This window comes from Panthera pardus, unplaced genomic scaffold, assembly GCF_024362965.1.
Source record: "Panthera pardus isolate Hobbes unplaced genomic scaffold, ASM2436296v1 HiC_scaffold_10, whole genome shotgun sequence".
Taxonomy (NCBI): Eukaryota; Metazoa; Chordata; class Mammalia; order Carnivora; family Felidae; genus Panthera; species Panthera pardus.
The window spans coordinates 94200520-94219817 of record NW_026526655.1 but is presented as its reverse complement, the minus strand read 5'-3'; the positions used below and the strand labels follow the sequence as shown (position 1 = coordinate 94219817).

Below are 19298 nucleotides of genomic sequence, written 5' to 3'. Positions count from 1 at the left end.
TGGCTATGCTACTGACAATTAACCTAGAGTATTTAAATACACACTTGCTATCTGCTAGATCAGAATCTCCAAGAAAAAGGCCTGGAAATACGTTTTTAACAATTTCAAGGTCAAGCACATTTATATTATTCTAGCAGAATGCTGGTGTGTCTCTGTAACCCAGAACCCATTATCATTGTTTTAATGGGACAGTGAGTTGCAAGTTAAAATGGGAGAGGAATAATTTCTTTTGATAGGCTAACACCATCCTTCTCCTTAAAGTAATGATAGAGGAGTATTTTATAACATGCATGTTAGGTTCTTAGGAGCAAGGGAGTATGGGATAGCAAAGTGAAATAAGTTTCTGGAAGTTGAGTGGTCTCAGGATGGAGGGCAGTGAGCAAAACTGAGCTTCCCTTTGAGTTTGATGACAGGAGAGGAGAAACTCATGAACATGTTCTTCATACTTGAGAACTAGGAGCAAGAACTAATGGCAGGGTAGGGGGTGGGGGTGGAAGAAGTACTTTCAGATTCCAAGGCTATGTTACAGAAGAAGGATAGAATGTGATACCATTAGTTCTTATTTATTTGGGGTCAGGGGGATTTGAGAATATTTTTAAGTCAGACACTTGTAAGAATTCTGTATTTTAAAAAAACTTTTTAATGTTTGTTTATTTTTGAGAGAGAGAGAGAGTGCAAGCCAGGAAGGGGCAGAGGGAGAGGGGGACAGAATCCAAAGCAGGCTTCAGGCTCTGAGCTGTCACCACAGAGCCCGATGCAGGGCTCAAACCTACGAACTGTAATGTCATGACCTGAGCCCAGCCCAAGTCGGATGCATAACCTACTGAGCCACCTCAGGCATCCTGAGAAATGTACTTTTATACCAGTATCAGAGATGCCCATTCAAGTTTTAAGATTTTTTAATTTGCTAATTATGTGGCTGTCTTTAAGATGAAAGCAACATATTTGACTCAGTATAAAGAATGTGCACTAATTATTTCTGGAGGGTGATTTGATCACCTTTTACCACCAATGGTACATAATTAAGAAATTAGTTAAGAAATGGCTGGAAAGTTAGCAATTTATGTGTATCCCAACATAACTGTAGCCTCATGGTATTTCCATTAGCCAGAAACTCAAGCCAACTCTTGTATGGGCCATACTATCAAGCAATACAGTCTTCAGTATAATTATCCACACCATAATATTTCATCCAAAAATTCTTTGGATGGAGAGCAAGGGCCTTACTTTTTTTTTTTTTTTTTTTAGCTTTATTGAGGTATAATGCATGTACAGTAAACTGCATGTATTCAAAATATATATTTGGAAGAGAAGCTGGGTATTTTTTTAATTGATACTGTGGCAAGTCTGCCATTATAATTTGTCTTCTAAGCATACAATAACAGTGGAGAAATAAAACAGCTTGTTAATTTAACTTGGGGAAACTCATGAATTATTCATAGTAAGATGTTTTACAAGGGATTATTAAGACTTGTCCATAGTTACGGAGTAACTACTCTTGTCTCCAAAACTAGTTACTTTTTATCTGTACATATTTATCTGAGAGAATGAGAGCAAATAATAATGTGCCAAATGAAGGACTGAATAATAAATGCTTGATTAGTTCAAAAGAATAAGAAATGGCTGGACTGAAGAAGTTAGGAAAAGTTGTGAGGAAGAAAGTAGATGATGTAACAGATAAAGACAATGTAAGAAAGGGTCCATTGGAGTTTGAGCTAGACCTTAGAGAACAGATTTGATTCATTAGGCAGACATGGATGAAAGAGCATTCTAAAGAAAGAGAACCATGGGGCACCTGGATGGCTCAGTCAATTAAGTGTCAGACTTTGGCTCAGGTCATGATCTCACAGTCCATGAGTTTGAGCCCTACATCGGGCTCTGTGCTGATGGCTCAGAGCCTGGATCTGCTTCGGATTCTTTGTCTCCCTCTCTCTACCCTTCCCCGGCTCGCACTCTGTCTCTCTCTCAAAAATGAATAAACGTTAAAAAAATAATAAAATAAAAGAGAACCAGTGAGTATAGGTAATGAAAGGTGAGTGGTCTGGCTTGGCTGCAGTTGAGGATGACTGAGGAGAAATAAAAGTGGAAAGTTAAGTTTGGGCAAAGATCTGAAACTAAAGGATTTTAAGTTGTGTTCTCTTAAGGCAAACTACTGAATGTTTTTTTGGGCAAGATAGTTGATTTCAGATTTCATTGTCTTACTGTTTTTTGATGCATTTAATACTTCAGTTGTGGTTATCAGGAAGTTGGTTTTTAATTTGTCTTCTATAGTCAACTTGTCACTTTTTTTTGGTACTATCAAATATCTTATAAAGTAATAATATCTGGAAGAGAGGGAGAGAAAAATTATAATTACTCATGTAGTATTAGGTTATGGCTTAATTCAGAAAATAGGAATTTTTAAGAATTGAGAATTCAAGAATGTGAATTTTAGGCAACATATGGAGTCCTGAAATATTCAAAGATATTGGGCCCTTCTCGTATGTGAAGATTTAAGATTATATTGTCTCATTCTTTTCTTTTTTAATGTTAGTTTATTTATTTTGAGAGAGGGAGAGCAAGTACAGGAGAGGGGCACAGAGAGAGGGGGAGAGAGAATCCCAGGCAGGCTCTGCACTGTCAGCACACAGCCCAACACAGGGATGGATCCCGCGAACCATGAGATCATGTCCTAAGCCAGAATCAAGAGTCAAATGCTCAACTGACTGAGCCACCCAGGCACCTCATGTCTTGTTATTTTCTTGACCTCTCTTTTAAAATATATATTTAGAGAAGCAAAGCAAGTTCAGCTTAAGAAAATTATCTTTTTTTTTTTTTTTTCTGGAATGTCATAAAGGATCCCCAGAGGTTATGAATGTAGACTTGAGGGGGAAATGAGAAGGTCCCGAGAATACTTTTCATGTTGTCATTTGTTAATTTCTTAACTTCAAATATACAGATGAAAACTGTTTAAAATATGAAGAAGTACACAAAGCAGTTCAGCTGTTTATATCTTAAAGCCAAATTCATAACCTTAAGTGGTGGAAATACTCTACTTTTAATAGGTTGTGAGAATTTAATAATACAATTTCATTCAGCCCATGTTGGATTATGTATACTTTTAACACTTTTAGGGCTTTTAGATTAGTTTTTTGTTTTAATTTTCTAATTAATTTTGTTTAATTTTTTTATTTCCTAGGAATTAACTGTCCCTTAAATGTGACATTGCATAAATTATTTTCATTTAATCTCCTACTGAATAAAATAATAAGCATTTAAGACTCTCTGATCTGGTCCTACTATACTGTTCATTCATTTGTTCAGTCAGCAATTACTTGAAAAAAAAAAAAACAACAACAACATTTAGTGAATACCTGGCATGTGCCGAGCCTTGACTTTGAGAATACAGAAATCAGTGATTTGGACTCTTGCCCTGGAGGAGCTCATCCTCGTAAGAGAGGCACTCTATATAAGTAATTACAAATCCACTTGATAATTTTTTTGTTTTTTGTTTTTTTAAAAGGTGTGTTAAGGTACATACAGGGTACAGTGGAACAACATTCTGCCTTAATTCTTACCTCACCATTTGCTTTTTATTTTTCACTGATGTAACTTTATTCATAATACATTCTAAAGCAAAAAAAATATTACTGGATATAAAAACCAAGACTTGATGAAGGTAGAAAGCTCAGTTCAAAAGGAAAACATAGCAGTTTCAAATTATATATGTACTTAATAATTGATAGAACGATAAGAAAATAGATAAGCAACAATAACAGGGGATGCCACAAACACTGATGAGCACAGGAATAATAAAATTTCATTTAATCTCCTACATGTTTAATCCCCTGTGTGTGCCAAAAAGAACCTTTAAAGATGAAATGGATAAAGCTTTTCCTATTTTACCTCACCATTTCTTAACACACAGGATTAACCCTACTCAGACAACTGAGTGTTCCCTAAAATTTTCATCAAGTTTCTCACTTCAAGTCTTATAATATTTCTTCAAACAGGAATAACCATTTACTATTCCTTTCTCCCTTATTACGTATGACACATGTTTCAAGAACCTGTTGTTAAATTCAAGTTTCATTTTGAAACATAAACCAGAAGTGTTCTCTCCCATATGTTCTTTTGAGGCACTATGTATGTGTTATTTTTAACTTTTATTACTCTGAATCTTGTGTTATATGTAGTTCAACATGCACATAGCTTCCTCTCCATTACTACCTGCCTTTCACCTACACCCAGTCAAAGAAGCACTGCTCCGTTTAAAAATTACCTGAGGTGAAGGGCTTTGTCAGCTTGATAATTATACCTTGTATACCACCATATTTAATTGATGTGTATTTAAATATAGTTAGATATCTGGTATTGATTTCAGGGAAAAGTAGAGCTCAGCCTCACTGCTGTAGGAGATTTTAGTAACAGATTTAGAAAAAGAAACTTCTTTTTCCTAAATTCAGACAGATTATACTTCAAGGTAAAATTTTGTCAAAACCTTGACTTGAGTAAAATTTCTCTCCCTTGGTTTAAGTGCAACTTTGATAAGAAATGATTACAATCTGATAGCTGGTAGATACCCTTTGTTAAATGAACTGATGACTCATGTCCTATAAATTAGCCTAATACCTATACTCCAGTTAATGCCATATTCCAGTCCTAATACTGTGTTAGGTTGATTTGGCCATGAACACAGAACTGTGCTTATCCTTCCTGATATTCTCATGTTTCGTTCCTCTCTAGGCCAAAGCATGTCTTCATGGCTGATTGAGGAACTTGTTTCTGTCTAGTTCAGAGAATTGATTTTCAAAACCACTAATTAATAGTGTCTTATTTTGAACACTGCCATATAAGAAACTGGTAGCATAATTGCTGAGGATAAATACTAACCTGAAAAAAAATGCTTTGTAGTATGCCATATTAAGCCATATTAAAATTACCTTTTGTAGAAACCATTTCAGAGAGATAGCTAGCCACGTGTTCACCCATTTTGTGTCACAGTAACCTCTCATTTTTCTGTCTGTCTTCACTGAGGCTAGGGTCCTGACCTTCATTTCTAGATTACCCATGTGGTCTCCTTTCTATGCTTTTTCCGATATGCGGGTGATGGTAAAAGAAGATACAGAAATAAGCAGATTTGCCCTTTTCTTTAATCAATGTCTGCTTGGACTTGGATTGTAATACTTCTAATTATCTCTTTTGTAATATGATCTCCATTTACAGTTTTCTTCTGTATCTTTAAACCCCCTTGCCTCCTCTTACTCTTATTTTCATAAATGAATTTCTTTCCTATTTTACTCAAGACATTGAGGCTATTTATTATAATATAGTATCACTGAATTAGCTATGGATACTTTAAAAGTATCTGTCTAGAGGTGCCTGGGTGACTCAGTCAGTTGAGCGTCCCCCTCTTGATTTCAGCTCACCTCATGATCCCAGGATTGTGCAATTGAGCTCTGGGTCAGGCTCAACACAGAGCCATCTTGGGATTCTCTTTCTCTCCTCTCTCTCTGACCCTACCCTTCTCATGCTCTCCGTCTCTCAAAATAAACAAAAAAGATTCTCTCTCTCTCTCCCTCTGCCCCTCCCTGCTTACACACTCTCCAAAATAAAAAAATAAAAGTTTTCTCTCTCAATACCCATACTCTTTTTTTCTTCTATGACTGTCAAGTGAAGAAATGGCCTCTCCTTCAAGCCTACTCTTCTTTCTTTACAATGCGTTGATCCTTAACTATGTGCCAGAGTGTGATAGGGTTTCTAGGAAACACAGTAATGAGTAAAATAAAACTCTTAAAAGAAGCTTACTGGCTTGTGTTTGTACTGTTTGCAGTATTCTCATCCTTGTCATTTGTTCATTTTGTTTACATTCTAGGAATTAGAGAATTTTTAAATAGGAAGGAGAAAGGTTGTTTTCCCTCAAAGAGATATGAGGAGGGAGCCTCTTTTATATTAAACCTTCTCCTCCCCATTTGAGATTTCTGAAAGGAGTATATTATATCTCTAAAGTGTGTGGTAGCAGAAAAAAAAAATGCTGAAATCTCTGCTGTGGTAAAGATTACCATATCTATTAATCGCAACCTTTCAAAAAGTTTAAATCAAGTAATTTATTTCCTATGTATGATTTTTCCATATGAAATATGTAAGATATATATATGAAATTATGTATCCAGTTAACCCTTAAGCAACATGGATTTGAACTGCGTGGGTTTACTTCTATGTAGTTTGCTTTTTTTTTTTTTTTTTTTTTTACAATAAATACGTTATAGTACTGTAAATGTATTTTCTCATGATTTTCTTTCTTTTTTTTAATATAAATTTTAGTTAACATACAGTGCAATATTGGTTTCAGGAGTAGAATTCAGTGATTCATCACTTAAATACAGTAATACCCAGTGCTCATCACAAGTGCCCTCTTAGTACCCATCCCCTACCTCGCCCTTCTGTCACCCACCTCCCTCCACCAACCCACAGTTTGTTCTCTATCATTAAGAGTCTCTTATGGTTTGTTTCCCCTCTTTTTTTTCTCTCCCTTCCCATATTTCATCTGTTTTCTTTTATTTCACTTAATACATTCTAGTTCCATCCACGTCATTGCAAATGGCAAGATTTCATTCTTTTTGTTGACTAATATTCCATTGCATTTATAAATCACATCTTCTTTATCCATTCATCAATCAGTGGACATTTGGGCTCCATGGTTTGGCTGTTGTTGATAATGCTGCTATAAACATCAGGGTGTGTGTGCGCCCCTTTGAATCTGTATTTTTGTATCCTTTGGGTAAATACCTGGTAGTGCAATTGCTGGATCATAGGGCAGTTCTAGTTTTAGTTTTTTGAGGAAACTTGATACTTTTCTCCAGAGTGGCTGCACCAGTTTGCATTCCCAGCAACAGTGCAAGAGAGTTCCCTTTGCGTCCTCACCAACACCTGTTGTTAGTTGTGTTATTTTAGCCACTCTGACAGATGTGAGGTGGTTTTGGTTTGTATTTCCCTGATGATGAGTAATGTTTAGCATCTTTTCATGTGTCCATTAGCATTCTGGATGTCTTTGGAAAAGTTTCTATTCATGTCTTCTGCCCATTTCTTACCTGTGTTACTTGTTTTTTGGGTGTTGAGGTTGATAAGTTTCAAAATCTATATTATGAATACTGACCCTTTATCAGATAGGTCGTTTGCAAATATCTTCTCCCATTCCATAGGCATCCTTTTAGTTTTGTTTTTTTCCTTTGCTGTGGAGAGGCTTTTTATCTTGATGAAGTCCCAGTATTTCATGTTTGCTTTTGTTTCCCTTGCCTTCGGCGACATGTCTAGTAAGAAGTTGGTCCAGCCAAGGTCAAAGAGGTTGCTGCCTGTGTTCTTTAGGATTTTGATCGTTTCCTGTCTCATATTAGGTCTTTCAACCATTTTGAATTTGTTTTTGTGTATGGGGTAAGAAAGTGGTCCAGATTCGTTCTTGTGCATGTCTGTGTCCAGTTTTCCCAACACCGTTTGTTGAAGAGACTATCGTTTTTCCAGGGGATAATCTTTCCTGCTTTGTCAAAGATGTGTTGACCATATAGTTTTTCTGATCCATTTCTGGGTTTTCTGTTCTGTTCTGTTCATCTATGTGTCTCTTTTTGTGACAGTACCATATTGTCTTGATGACTACAGCTTTGTATATACCTTAAAATTTGGAATTGTGATGCCTCCAGTTTTGTTTTTCCTTTTCAAGATTGCTTTGGCTATTCAGGGTCTTTTGTGGTTCCATACAAATTTTAGGATTGTTCTAGCTCTGTGAAAAATGTTGGTGGTATTTTGATAGGGATTGTATTAAATATCTAGATTGTTTTGGCTAGTGTAGACATTTTAACAATGTTTGCTCTTCAATTCCATGAACATGGAATGCTTTTCCGTTTCTTTGTATCCTCTTCAGTTTCCTTCATAAGTGTTCTATGGTTTTCAGAGTACAGATGTTTTATTTCTTCAGTTAGGTTTATTCCTAGGTATCTCAATTGTTTTTTATGCGTTTACAAATAGGATGGATACCTTGATTTCCTTTTCTGATGCTTTGTTATTGGTGCATAGAAATGCAACAGATTTCTGCACATTGAGTTTATATCCTTTGACTTTGCTCAGTTCATTTATTAGTTCTCACAGTTTTTTGGTGGTCTTTTGGATTTTCTACATAAAGTATCATGTCATCGGCAAATAGTGAAAGTTTGACCTCTTTCTTGATCATTTGGATGCCTGTCATTTCTTTTTATCATCTGATTGCTGAGGCTAAGACTTCAGTACTGTGTTGAATAGTATGGTAGGACTGGACATCCTTGCCTTGCTCCTGACTGTAGGGGAAAGGCTCTCAGTTTTTCCCCATTGAAGGTGAGCTGCAGGTCGTCTGTATATGGCCTTTGTGATGTTGAGGTGTGTTCCATCTATCCCTACTTCGTTGAGTGTTTTTATCAAGAATGGATGCTGTATTTTGTCAAATGCGTTTTCTTCGTCTATTGACGGGATCATATGGTTCTTATACTTTATTTTATTAATGTGGTGTATCACATTGCTTGATTTGCGAATATTGAACCAGCCCTGAAGCCCAGGAATAAATCCCATTTGATTATGGTAAGTAATTCTTTTGATGTATTGTTGGATTTGATTCGCTAGTATCTTGTTGACAATTTTTGCATCCGTGTTCATCAGGGATATTGGCCCATAATTCTCATTTTTGGTGGGATCTTTGTCTCGTTTTGGAATCAAGGTAATGCTGGCTTTGTCAAATGAGTTAGGAAATTTTCCTTCTGTTTCTGTTTTTTGGAACAGTTTGAGAAAAATAGGCTTTAACTCATGTTTAAATGCCCGGTAGAATTCCCCTGGGAAGCCTTCTGGCCCAGGACTCTTGTTGGGAGATGTTTGATTACTGATTCCATTTATTTGCTGGTTATAGGTGTCTCACGTTTAAGAACATTTTTCTCTAGTTTGCTTTATTATAAGAATACAGTATATAATACATATAATGTACAAAATATGTGTTAATGGACTGTTTATGTCATTGGTAATGCTTTCAGTCAGCAGTAGGTTATTAGTAGTTCAGTTTTGAGGGAGTTAAAAGTTAATGTGTGGATTTTCAATTGTGCAAGGGTCAGTATCCCTAACCTGTGTTGTTCAAGGTTCAGTGTGTTTGTGTAAAATTACACTCTCTAGTTATACACCAATACAGTATCTCATTGGAATATGGCGTGTGTGTATGTTTGTGTGTATGTATGTGTGTATTTAATGTGTGCTCTCTTCATGAGTTTGTATGCAATCCTAAACCTGCAACAGAAATATATTGAAACTGTGAGTGGTTGGCAGGTTTTTGGTTTTGTTTTTTATTGTAGTAAAATACATGTAACATAAAATTTACCATCTTACCTATTTTTAAGTGTACAGTTCAGTAATGTTCAGTAACGTGTATTCATGTAGTGCAGCCAACACAAGAACTCTTCATCTTGCAGAATTGAAACTCATACCCGTTATACAATAATTCCCCATTCCCCAACTCCTGGCAGCCAGCCTTCTACTTTCTATGTCTATGAATTTGACTGCTGTAGGTACCTCGAGTGAAATCATAACAGTATTTGTCTTTTTGTGACTGGCTTATTTCATTTAGCCTCATATCCTCAAGGTTTATCCACATGTCAGAATTTCCTTTTTTTTTTTAAGTTTTTATTTTAATTTGAGTATAGTTAACATACATTGTTCTATGGGTTGTAGGTATACAATATTGTGATTCAGCAATTCTATATGTTACTCAAGGCTCATCATGATAAGTGTACTCTTTAATCCCCACCTGTTTCACCCATCCCCCACCTCCCCTCTGGTAACCATCAGTTTGTTCTCTCTAGAGAAGAGTCTTTTCTTTCTTTCTCTTTCTTTCTTTCTTTCTTTCTTTCTTTCTTTCTCTCTTTCTCTCTTTCTCTCTTTCTCTCTTTCTTTCTTTCTTTCTTTCTTTCTTTTTTAAAGATACTATTTTTAAGTAATCTCTACACCCAACATGAGGCTCGAACTCACAATGCCAAGATCAAGAGTCGCATGAAGAGTCTTTTTCTTGGTTTGTCTGTCTTCTCTTTTTTTAAACTTTATTTGTTCCTTAAGTTCCACGTATGAGTGAAATCATATGGTATTTTTCTTTCTCTGATTTATTTTGCTTAGCATTATACTGTCTAGCTCCATCCATGTTACTGCAAATGGCACAATTTCATTGTTTTAATTTTTTTTAATTTTTTAATGTTTTTTATTTATTCTTGAAAGAGAGACAAAGCATGAGCAGGGGAGGGACAGAGAGAGAGAGGAAGACACAGAATCCAAAACAGGCTCCAAGCTCTCAGCTGTCAGCACAGAGCCCGACACGGGGCTTGAACTCACAAACTATGAAATCATGACCTGAATCGAAGTCAGAGGCTCAACCCGCTGAGCCATCCAGGCATCCCCAACAGTTTTATTATTGCTTTTGTCTCCCTTGCCTCAGGATACATATCTAGAAAATTGTTGCTGTGGCCAATGTCAGAGAAATTACCACCTGGGCTTGTCTTGGACTTTAATTGTTTCAGCTCTCATATTTAGGTCTTTAACCCTTTGCATTTATTTTTGTATATGGTATAAGAAAGTCGTCCAGTTTCATTCTTCTGCATGTAGTTCTCCTGTTTCCCCAACACCATTTGTGAAGAGACTGTCTTTTTCCCATTGCTTATTCTTTCCTCCTTTGTCAAAGACTAACTGACCATATATATAAATGCGGGCTTATTGCTGAATTTTCCATTCTGTTCTATTGATGTATATGTCTGGTTTTGTACCAATACCATACTGTTTTGATTACTACAGGTTTATAATACAACATGAACTCTGGAATTGATGAAATAAATTGAAGATGATGCAAAGAAATGGATAGATATTCCATGCTCATGGATCAGGAGAACAAATATTGTTAAAATCTATACTACCTAAAGTAATCTGCCGATTTAATGTAATCCCTATCAAAATACCAACAGCATTTTTCACAGAACTCAAATAATCCTAAATTTTGTATAGAACCACAAAAGACACTGAATAGCCAAAGTAGTCTTGAAAAAGAAAAACAAAATTGTAGGTAATTTCCTTCTTTAAGTCTGAGTAATACTCTGTTGATGTATATATTACATTTTGTGTGTTTGTTCATCTGTTGCTGGACATTTGGGTTGTTTCCAGCTTTTGGCTACTACGAATAGTGCTGCAGTGAACATGAGTATATAGATACCTCTTTTAGAACCCACTTTCAAGTTTTTTTAGGTATATATTCAGAAGTGGAATTACAAGATCATATAATAATTCTGTTTTTCTGTTTTTGTGGATTCACCTTGCTGTTTTTCACAGTGCCTGCACCGTCTTACGTTTCTACTAACAATTCGCAGGAGTTCTAGTTTCCCCACATTCTCACAAAACTTCTTATTTTCTGATCTTTCAATAGTAGATACCCTAATAGGTGTGAAGTGGTATCTCTTTGTGGCTTTTCTTTGCATTTCCCTAGTTTGTGATGGTGAGCATCTTTTCACGGCTTATCTTTTGTATACCTTCTTTGGAGAAATTTCTATTTAAGTGCTTTGACCATTTTTTAGTGGCATTTTCTTGTTGAGTTGGAGGTGTTTTTTGTTAATATCATGGATTTGTTTGGCTTTGTTTTAAGCACTACTTTTAAAAAATCAGATGCCGTTATTATTTAATGATACTTAACTGTGTTAAAATGTGCTGTACATGTACCTGGAAGCCTAAATATAGATGCTTCATAAAGTAATAATATAATGAGGAGTACTGGTATTTTTTTCCTCAGCAACAATTGAAGCTGTATATCAGAAATATAATTAGATACTATTCCGTTTCACATTTTCAGAGGACTGAGTTAGACATTGGAAAATATATGTTGTATGTGTTTTTTAAGACATTAACTTTACTCTTCAGTCAATAAACCAATCTAAGAGCATATTATAATTACACATTTTTAGTCTAAATTAGTATTCTGTCTTAATTGGTAAAGCCGTTTTTAAGATGCATTATAAACTTTTAGGATTTCCCAAGTTTACAGTTAAGTCATATTAAGGTTGAAAGTATCGGTCATCTAAGGAATACTGATACTACAATTCTGATGTCCTTATCAGTTGACTATTTCATAAATATTTTAAGCTTCACATCTGGAAGAAGTTCAATATTTGTTTAAAAACGTTTTCATTTTTGTTTCTAGTCTTCAAAACTTAAGTGTTGTATGAAAGACGTTTGTATTTCAGATGAAATTAACATTCACCAAGGTACAAATGAAAATAAAACAATAGATGAAAAAGTTGAAAGCCAATGTACTGCCAGAAACTTCTGAAATGTAGAGGTTCCTGGGCGTGCCTGGGTGGCTCAGTTGGTTGTGCCTCTGACTCTCCATTTTGGCTCAGGTCATGATCCCAGGATCATGGGATCAAGACCCATGTCTGGTTGTGTGCTGAGTGTAGAGCCTGCTTAAGTTTCTCTCTCTCTTCCTTCGGCCCTCTCCCCCACTTGCGCGCGCTCTCTCTCTCTCTCTCAAATAAACAAAAAATAAATAAATTGGAATATATCCTTTTTTAAGAATAACATTTCTTTAAGAAAACCTCCACTTATATTAGCTTCCTTACAATTCTGTGAAGAGGAACAGTTTATGAGCCAAGCCATCTGATAACAGTAAAGATCTGAGGCTTTTGTTTTACTGGAAAATGTTCCTAGCTGTATCAGTAGGAATCGTGGTCCATGGAAAAGGCATTTTGACAGAGCAAAATCTAATTTTAAAGGGAAATCTAAGACACAGCTATGTCCTTTCCTTCCATATCACCTTTTGTAAATCGTAATTTTTTTTTTTTTAACATTATTATGGGTAGAATCGTAACCCCACCCACAATGTAAAACTCCTATGTTGACGTGCTAACCCCCGGTACATCAGAACATAACCTTGCTTGGAATTAGAGTCATTGCAGAAATAGTTAAGATGAAGTCCTACTGGAGTATGATGAGCTTCTAATCCAACATAACTGATATCCTTACAAAAGGTAAAATTTGGAGATAGAGGTTATACAGGGAGACCACCATGTAAACAGGAAGACTGCCATCAAAAGTCAAGGAGAGACTCCTGGAATAGACCCCTCATAAGGAACCAACCTGCCAGCAACCTTGAATTTGGACTTCTAGCCTCTAGAACTATGAGACAATATATTTCTGTTGTTTATGCTACCCAGTTACAGTAGTTTGTTGCAGCAGCCTTAGCAAATTAATACAAATGTGAAATGATCCATATCCTCCTTTGTGCTGATGACATAACCCTGCTGTTGCATTCAGGAATGAATTTGAAAAGCAAATAGACAACCTCAGCCATCAAGGAAATGCAAATCAAAACCACAGTGAGGTACCACTTCATACTTAACTGTCTATAATCAAAACATCAGATAATAACAAGTGTTACTGAGGATGTGGAGAAACTAGAATCTTCTGCCACCGTGGTTATCGAAATGGCCCAGCCGCTTTGAAAAACTGCCAGTTCCTCAAATGGGTAAACATTTAAATGATTGAACATGAGTTACCATAGACCCAGGAATTCTACTGTTAGGTATATAACCAAAAGAAAAAATGTAAGTTCACAGAAAACTTATACATGAGTGTTCACAACATTATTATTTGAAATAGTGAAAAAGTGGAAACAACACGTCTATCAACTGATAAATGAACAAAATGTGGTGTATCCATACAGTGGAAGATTATATGATAGCAAAAATGAAATTCTTGCTACAACATAGATTAATCTTGAAAACATTCTAAGTAAAAGAAAACAGTCACAAAAAACCACATATTAATGTGATTCCATGTATATGAAATGTATAGGTAAACTCTGGAGACATAGAGTAAATTAGTAGTTCCTAATTAGGGGATGATGGCTAAGGAAAATGGAGTTGCTTTTTCAGGTAATGAAAATGTTCTGAAATTGGTTGTGGTAAAGGTGAGCCTTGAATTAGACACTTTAAATGAGTAAACTGTATGGTATGTGAATTATATCTCAATAAAGCAGTTTTTTAAAAGATAGGACACATAAATCATAGTAATTTGTGGTCAGGAGGAACAGTTGAATAATCATTTCTTATACATACTGTATTTCAGGTTCTTTGTAAAATACTAGGTATGAAAAAACAAGAAACTTAAGTTCCTTCTTAGTTGCAGAGACAGAATCATTAACAAATTCTTTAATAAAACAAAAATCAGGGGTGCCTGGGTGGCTCAGTCGGTTGAGCGTCCGACTTCAGCTCAGGTCATGATCTCACAGTCTGTGAGTTTAAGCCCCGCATCAGGCTCTGTGCTGACAGCTCGGAGCCTGGAGCCTGCCTCAGGTTCTGTGTCTCCCTCTCTCTCTGCCCCTCCCCTGCTCATGCTCTGTCTCAAAAATAAATAAAAATATTAAAAAAAAAAAAAACAAAAAAAAAAAAACAACCAAAAATCAAAATTGTCATGTTGGAGCAACTCACTAGATTTCAGAGGGGAAAAAACTATTAAAATTCCTCTGCTTAGGTTCTCTGGATCTTATGATTTTATCAGTTACCTATATAACTAGATCGTATTGCTGTAGCTTTATATAGAAATGTATTTTACCGTTGTAGAAAAGGTGCCACAGTTTAAAGATTGAGTAACATAAAACAGACTAAAACCTAGGCTTATTCTGCCTTTTTTCTTTCCTAATCAGGGATTTAAACCCAACTTGGCTCTAGCTCAAAGACCCAGAACTCGGAGTCTAAGAAAAGTGTCTTTGTCCCACTTGTTCTGCAATGTCAATGAGCAACATAGTTACCCTAAGGTAGTATTTTTTGTTGGTTTACTTCTGGATTTTTTTTTGGTTGGGGGGGGGGGGTGCCTTTTATTTTACTTTTGCTTTATTAATTTGGAACTTATTTATTTATTTTAGTAGTTACCCTTTTTTAATATGCATATTTACTTTTTTAAGCGAGACTGTGTGAGCAGGGTAGGGGCAAAGGAAGTGGGAGTAAGAGAACTCCCAGTAGACTCCATGCCCAGCATGGAGCCCAACCTGGGGCTTGATCCCATGATCATGAGATCACATGACTGTGAGATCATGAACTGAGCTGAAATCAAGATTTGGTCACTTAACTGACTAAACTACCCAGACACGCAACTGTGCATATTTAACATAAATATATCATTTTGTCTAATTTTACTTCCCAAACAATACCAAGGGTCTTTGAACTCTTTATCTCTGATTAGTCTTCTGCTTCTTTAATTTTAAGCTTTGGAAATCCAAAGCATACCAGCTCAACAAAAAGAGAGTTCTGTGGGGTTTCTTTTATAATAGCACTAATCCCATTCATGAAACCTCCATGAATTATGACTTCATGACCTAAGCTCTTCCCAAAGACCCTACCTCCTAATACCATCACACTGGGCATTAGGATTATCAAACCAGAGTCCATGATTTGGTCAGTATTTTCTATTTTTAAGGTGGCTAAATGTATTTTAAAAACCTTTAAAATGATAGTCACATTTTTAAAAATATTTTGAATTCTTTTTATGTACTATGACCTTCTTAATTGACATCTTTAGCAGAGCTTTTCTTTACAGATTTATTTCTCTGAAAGTCAAAATACAGCTAAACAAAACTTAAGAGATCACTACATTTTAATCTTCCATTTTCAAAGTGTTTGCCTAATGTAATCTTAAAACTAAGATCCCTTTATCACTGGTGTTCAAGATTTCACAAAATATGTTACTTGTCATTCTTTTTTTCATTCCTTAATATATTTGATATTTTATTCCTTGAAATGTTTTGAAATGTTAGAAAAATCACCGGGTTCCTCTTGTATTTCTTCTGAATTCTTTGATTTCTGTATTTTTTTCCATAAGATTTTGACTTAGATACTTAAGTAGTGCTGAGTCCTTTTGACCTTTGCATTTCCCTACCTTTGAAAACTACAATCTGCCTGTTTACTATCTGTAATTTAATATTTTAGACAGTTGTTTAGTAGTTGATTGTCTCTTATCACTAGTTGGTTGCAAGATCTGTCCCAATGAATGTTTGAAGTATTCCTGACAGCATTTTATCTTTCTGAAATGTGGAACTAAAATTTATTTCAAGATTTTAGCTTTCTCATAATAATGTTAGTGAGCTTTGTTTAGAAGTTTATATGTTTTAGTTCGTCTTATTTAATTTCTCTACCTTATTCCTCATTATGTATATTGATAATTGATTATTAATATCTTATAAAAAGGCAGTCTTAGTTTTAATTTCCTTGTGAGATATAGACTGTTAGAATTATTTTTCCAGTCTTCCTAATGTGGTAACATATTCTGATATAATTAATTTTCTTTCTTTTCCTGTCATTTGATCTTTAGTGTAAGCTTTAAAATTTTTTCAATGTATTTATATAGTTTGCTATTATGCAGGTATGCTGACTTATCTGGATTTTTTTAAAACTTATTTTGAACTATGAGCTAAGTTTTTAAAGCTTGATATGTTTGTGTAAATGAGTCTTCATACCAAGTAATGAAATACTCACTTGCTAAATGAAAGGAAAAAAAAAGATACTGCAATTTACATCGTTTAGTATGCCCAGTAGATATGGCTGAACAATCTATAAAATATTTTGCTATCATCATGTGTAATTCAGCTTGCAGCTGTTCCATAACTTATTAAATCAATTCAGTGGAAAGTGTTGAGATTTTGAAATGACCAAATTACCAAGTTTTCCCTGCAGTGATGGCATAGGACTTACTTTATTTTTATTTACAAAGTCAGTACATGTACATATTTTTCTGCAAGACCTATCAATTCTTCTGCTCCAAATAATTTAATGTTTAAAATTTCAAGTTTTTGTGAATCATTAGTAACATTGTGGGCATACTAAAAATTGAAGGCTGTGTAAACTAAAGAATTTAATCCAGACATGCTGCAGAAGTTATTTAGGTTTCTTTGTCTTAGTTCTAACTCACACAGAAAGCATTTTTACTTTACCACCAGCTGTGATATGATACATTTCTTTCTAAATCAATTTTAAAACCATTTCATTAAGATTTATACTAGAAATGAAAATTATAGTTGAAATATTTAGAACCATGGAATCTTTGAGTTAGAATAAAATAAGTGAGTTGTGGTGGAGATGTGTGGTGCTTTCCCATACCAGTATTATTCTACTTCCTTGGATGTCAGGAACAGAACACTTCCCAGCCCCGTTGTAGTTAAGTGGTGCCACATGAATCATTTAGGAGGGTGGGCAGAAGAGACTGTCACGGAGGGTAGGTGTTGAGATGGCCAAGACACTTGGGGAAGGAAGCAAGGCACAAGGTGGAAATAGCGTGAATCTCTTGAGTCACTACATGGAGGGCAGATAGTGTGTATTTTAGGATTTGCAGGCTACATACCGTTGCTGTCACACATTCTTTTTGGTTGTTTTATGTAGTTTTCATAAATCTTGAAAAATGAAGAAGCCACTTTGGGTCAAAGGACATACAAAATGGGCAGCGGGCCCTAACATCTGTTGTAGAGAGTCACCTAACTGGTATGAAATGGGTACTGCAAGTGAAACAGAAGTTTTTGTTAATCCTGTGAGTTATAGGTGTTAATTGTTACAGCATAGCCTGACTAATACACAAGTGATCTCCTCAGGTGATCACCCCCCACCAGATTATTGAAGAATGCTTCTGATATCAGGAATCTCCGTACTTTATACACTGTGAAATGACCTGTTCCACTACAGGACAACTCTAGATGTAAGAAATTTTTCTCTTTTGTAAGCCAAATCCTTGATTCTTTTGGTTCTACTTCTGCCTCTAGATAAAGTTTGCTTTAAAGTTGTTTAGGGTGCCTGGGTGGCTCAGTCCGTTAAGCATCCAACTCTTGGTTTCAGCTCAGGTCGTGATCTCACGGTTTCATGAATTCGAGCCCTGCGTTGGGCTCAGCACTGACAACAGGAGCCTGCTTGGGATTCTCTCTCCCTCACTGCCCTTCCCCTACTCATGCTGTCTCTGTCTCTGTCAAAAATAAGTAAATAAACTTTTAAAAAAAAAAAAAAGGAAGAAAAAATCAGTTGCTTAAGTGGTAAGATGATTAGATTCAGTTCATGAGAAAAAACTGTCAACTTTGTATAAAACAGTAAAGTGATAATTGATAAATTAATCCACTTGTAGCCATTGCTTTTGTTTAGTGCAGATATCTTTCTAGTATTGACAACCATTGTGGACACATCTATTCAGTTAAAGGTAACCAAGTTCTAAAAGAAAAATTGACAAAGTTAGTTTAGAAGAATGGTCACCAGGATGGCTAGACCAAAAGTCTAGAAACCATATCAGAGAAAATGATTAAAGAAATTGAGGATATTTCATTTTAAAGAGGAATGGGCCATCAGACATCATATGGTAAAATGTTTATAATGAAATTCGTCTTTTATCAGTTTTATTTCTTTATCTTCACAGAGGATGCCTAGTGGCTGTTTGTGGAAATAAGGCATCCAGGGTTTGGGAGAGTCTGAAATAACAGATTTTTAAGGTTTGTGGACTTTAAACAATTAGTCCAAAAGTGAATATTAGCTTTTATATTTGATCTTTCTAGCTATCTTTGACCATCATCCCCAAAGCGTCCATAGCATATTTGGTCATTAACTTATTTGAAATCCTAAAGCATATAGTCTACTATAGTATTCTAGCAAAAAACGTGGTTATTATTATATGATTTACTCTGTCCTTGCCAGTTCTTAGTAATTAGAGATCGTGTGGTATTTTCTTCTTCTGTTTTTTTTTTTAGTTGATTTTCTTCTAATAATTCAGTTTATAATTTTGCTGGAGATTGACCTCACATTTACCAGTTTTTATACAATTTGTTGAAAATTGGGAGATCACTTAGAATATCTAGACTTTTGAAAAAGTTCATCTCCTTAGTTTCATAAAACTTTCCATTTAAGGTTTATTTACACCTTCAGGTTCCTGAAGATGACCTGAACAGTTGAACAGTTGAGATTCTAAGTGGCTAGGTGTTTTCACCTTTTTGTCTCAACCTTAGTGCTATATTTTAGCATCTATCTTTTCAAAGCCAAGAATGTTTAATAAACTAACCTTGTATGGCTGAGGCAAATTCAGCTTAAGAAAAGTAAACTTCCTATTTCAACTGCAGTAAGTGTTCACTATTCATTTTATTTAATTTCTTGTGGAAATGAGCTCTTCCTTTTATCTCTTCCCTTACCGCTTGCTGTTAGGTTGGTAACTAGGGTGACCATATGTACCAGTTTACACCTATTGCCTTATTAAAAAAATAATATGCCCCCTTTCAC

At 35.3% G+C, this 19298-nt stretch overlaps 1 protein-coding gene across 12 annotated transcripts in view; it reads left to right on the top strand.

Moving 5' to 3' along the window:
- R3HDM1 (R3H domain containing 1) overlaps nucleotides 1–19298 on the top strand; it is a 202263-nt gene that overhangs the window by 18147 nt on the left and 164818 nt on the right. The window contains exon 1 of one of the 12 annotated variants that reach the window (XM_019454673.2): nucleotides 14803–14821. The exons of the other annotated variants lie outside the window; for them this stretch is intronic. The gene's annotated coding sequence lies outside the window, so the exon portion shown is untranslated. Of the gene's footprint in view, nucleotides 1–14802; nucleotides 14822–19298 lie in introns of those variants that run through there. 12 annotated transcript variants of the gene reach the window in all.